This window comes from Sinocyclocheilus anshuiensis, unplaced genomic scaffold (genome assembly GCF_001515605.1).
Source record: "Sinocyclocheilus anshuiensis isolate Anshui unplaced genomic scaffold, SAMN03320099.WGS_v1.1 scaffold1973, whole genome shotgun sequence".
In the NCBI taxonomy this organism is placed as follows: domain Eukaryota; kingdom Metazoa; phylum Chordata; class Actinopteri; order Cypriniformes; family Cyprinidae; genus Sinocyclocheilus; species Sinocyclocheilus anshuiensis.
In genome coordinates this window covers 133,743-138,122 of record NW_015538051.1, presented here as the reverse complement: position 1 = coordinate 138,122, position 4,380 = coordinate 133,743, and positions in this window count along the sequence as shown.

The following is a 4,380-nucleotide window of genomic DNA, read 5'->3' as shown; positions in this document are numbered from 1 at the left end:
ACCTCAAGATAAGCCATTCTGAATTGACTCTCTGTGCCACACTCCCCTCTCGTCGGCTCCTTATTCCTCCTGGCTCCTCATTCAATAAATACCACTGCATTGACCACTTACCTCTGTGTCCCTAGCCTGTGTTGTGACAATTTACTTGAAGTGTCTGTGTTTGCAAAATCTTTTTCTCAATCTAAATGATTAGTTAAATGTTGCAGTCCTGTTGCGTTTGTTAAATAATATTTGCAGTCCTGTTAAAGGGGTCATATGATGCTTTTTTAAAAGATCACTATTTTGTGTATTTGGTGTAACAGTATATATTGACATGCTTTAATGTTCAAAAAACACATTATTTTTCAAATCTTATCTATGCACAATCAGCTTGTAACACTCCAAAGAGAAAGGAAAACTTGAAATCGCATCATATGACCCCTTTAAATGTTTGCAGCCCTGCATTTGCTGAAAAATAAAATTGTGTGTTTTGTTGATACTTTGCTGTGTTTGTGGCTTTCTTTACAGTTTTTATGAGTTGCATATGACGCATTTTTGTGTAGAAGGCCAGTTAGCATTTAAAATATATTAAATGCACGGTAATTTAGAGACGTTTACTGAGATATATGACTGGCCGTTTATGGAGATTTAACTGCTTGTGAACAGGACGATACGTGGATTTACCGGTGAGTGCGTCAACATTTCCATCTGTGTCTGGGGGTTTATCGTGTTAGTGAGCGGACTGGAAAACTGTAGAGCAGAAAAGAGTCCATTTCTGTCAGTGTCAAGAAGTCAGAAACGCCAGGGCACATACACGGAAACTGACGGAAACATGCCGTTTACGGGTTCGTGCGCTGACGTGAACCGTTCGGAAATGCGCCTTTTCATGCAGTGATATATGATCAAAAAATCCACTATGCTACACGCACAAGATGAGGATCAGTCTGAAGATGATGCAGAAGAGGAAAATCCTGAGGAACCAGAAGATGCACCCTCCTCGTCGAAGCTGCCAGTCTTTCGGTCAAGACATACTAGACAGTATGAAGATATTTTTGGTGCAAAACAACTGAGCATCTGTGACAGCGGAATTTGTAGTTGTAGAGAATAGCCACACATGTGTATCAGTATATTTGAAGTCACAGACAAAAGTTGCAAACTTGTAGATTGTTTTTCCTCTCCCACAAACACAACACAATAGTTACACCTTCTCGAATCCTTCACTGCAGGTGCACAAATCCTATTCTACGGATCACTAATCAAAAAACTCGCACGCTCACATGTTTTGCTACTATTGCTGCAGTGAATATGGTGCAAAACACATTCACACACCTGCATCAAAAATGTGAAGACGAATTTTGTACATCCGCAAATCAGTAAGTGAAGTCTTGCAATGAGATTTGCACGCTTGTAGAATGTTTTCTTACATATACATATTTTTTCCTTGGATGGTTTTTCTAGCACAAACATAAGTGCACAACGACAACGGCGTGAATCTGCATTTGAAGCTTTTGTCTGTGATTTCAAATGTACTAATACACATGTGTGGCTATTCTCTCTACAACTACAAATTCCGCTGTCACAGATGCTCCGTTGTTTTGCACCAAAAATACCTTCATAAGACAGAAGACCTTAACGACCAGCATGAGGGAGCAGATCAGAAAGTATAAGGAAGAGCTTTCACAGCAAGCCATCACTGAAAAAACAGGAATAGACTTTTGGTTGGCAAAAAGTGACACTTTTTATGGGTTTGGAACGACCTGAGGGTACATAATTAATGACAGAATTTTCATTTTTGGGTGAACTAACCCTTTAAGTATATCGTAAAACATTGTTGACAAGCTCACATGACAGATGCAATTGGAGACCACTGGAAATGTAAGTTTAGCATTTTATAAACAATGTTTGAACTGGAAAGTATTTGGATTTGCAGTTGATAATTCAATCTCAACCTGTTCTGCATGTTACTCTGTATTTCAGTTTCATTCAGTTCATTTCTTGTCATTTCCTGTGAAGAAATCCTGAATGAGGGTCAAAGGTTCAGACGAAGGGAACCAAACGGCTACGCTTCCAAGACTCATGTAGGAACAACTTCGAGAATCCATGTACAATGAGCTGTTTTCAAATCTCAACATGGAACTTGGACTGAACATGCAAAAAAAGAAAGTAGTTTCCTCAAACTGGCACATGGCAAGAGATACTAAAAGCACACAAACACTTGGAGCCCTGCTCTTAATTCAGATTGTACAGTTCTCTTAGTTTCACTTTGAAATGTCAGGCACGAGTGCATGAATCTTTGTTCCATATTTTCAAATGCTGTACAAGAAAGTTTTACAGATAATTGCAATGCAGATCATTTAGCATGAATTAGAGGTTAGTAATCTAACTTAACGGGTTAGTTCACCCAAAATATTATATGAAAAATCTTGTTCCAATCCTGGAGACTTTTGTTCATTTTTGGAACACTTATGAAGATCCTTTTTAGTGAAATCTAACTGCTATACCTTATTGGACCTTGAAATAGTAGTTGCACAGGCTGTCAATGGAGGGACAGAAAGCACAGAGATTTCATTAAAAATACTCTTCATTTGTGTTCCAAAGATGAATGGAAATCTTATGGGTTTGGAACGGTACGAGGGTGAGTACCTGATGACAGAATTCACATTTTTGGGCGAACTGTCCTTTTTAAGTAATATTGTGTTCTCTTGTAGGAAAATGGTGTCAACACTGGAACATTTCACTTGACTATTGACGAATGATGAAGTTTATAGCAGTTGTTATTAATGACAGCCCTGTCCTTGTATTTATTTTAAAATGTTTTGAATCTTTTGAAAGTTTATCTTCATGAACACTATTTGGCGCAACACCAATATTGTACAAGTACCTGCTCATGTTTTTTTTCTGCCTGTTGCTGTTTAAAGTCCCCCTGTGGTGAAAATCAAGTTTTTTATGTTGTTTATTTGTCTATGTGGTGTTTTTAATATGCTTTTAGACAAACCATGTGCCAATCCATTTATCAACACCATTGCTGAGTATTTTCTCCTTAAAACTGTAGTTTCCCAAAGGCAGTCACAGAAACGCGGTTTGAAACAGCCTTTTTTTGCTACGTCACAAAATTCAATAACCAATCGCGTCAAGGGATCCTATCCTTAGCATATCATTAACTGCGCTGCAAAGGGTCTAGTGAGAAGGCAGCCAGGTTAATCCGGTAACAGTTATATTTTTTCTGTAGATGTTTCGCCAACTGTTAATATTTCCCCCGATTTTTTTTATCAGTCATTATCCATGTACGAACCAGCGCAAACAGATAATGTTACCTCACGAAGTTAGCCATCAGTCTCCTTGCTTACATTGAGCATACCAGCTTATTTCTGGTTCAAACACATATGGCTTAATTAAACCAGTATTTCCTCTTGCCATTGCCATTGTATGGCGTTTACTACAGTTCATTTAGTGGATCAGGAGGCGCTGGCTGGCGTATGACTGAGTGGAGGCGGGGCTCATTTGCATATTCATAGATCTGCGTATAGTAAATGAGGCAAGGGTGTAGAGTTGCATTCAAGCTATTTTAAGGCATGCGAAAATTATTTTCACAAGAAAAAACATTTAAATATGTCATTTTGATGATCAAAGATGAGTTTTAAAGGATAACATTTTTGACTACAGTGGGACTTTAAAACTAAAAAGTGTTCCAAGCATTTTCAATGGTGCTTTACACATTGTTAGATTAATTGATGTCATAACATTTTTGTCTTCACCTGTTTAAGGCAAACAACGGCCATTGAATGCACTTTTAAGAATGTTTACATGAGGTAAAAATAAACCATGTTCAATTTGTATATATTGTGCTGGATTTATTTGCTACTAAAGATAGGCCTATGCTATAATTTTGTATAAATTTCAACATAACAGATTGTCTGTTCATGGTACAGAAGATAATGTAAATGTCCATTTTGGTCTCCAGACCAAAAGTCTATTCCTGTTTTTTCAGTGATTGCTTGCTGTGAATGTCCATAAATTTAACAGAAAATGTCCTGGTAATTAGGGGCCAAGAACAGCCCATAGAACAGCCCATAGAACCGCTTGCGGGAAAGTTGTGAAATTTGAGAAGGGTATAACTGCAGCCCAGAGATCTCCAAATGGGGGCGAGAACTCCAAATGTGGGCCGTACCTCCAAAAGGGGGCGGGGTCTCCACAAAGACTTTTCGCTTCCGCCATGTTGTTGATTGACATCTCAACATAAGAGTTCGTGAATTAAATGCCGTTTCTCGCTTGAAGTTGAATTGATCTTATATAAAATTTAAGCGTATGTTAAATAAGATTATTGATGACATTTTATCGTTCTGTTTCTACAACGAGTAAAGAAGTTATATACGTGTATATATATATATATATATATAAAAT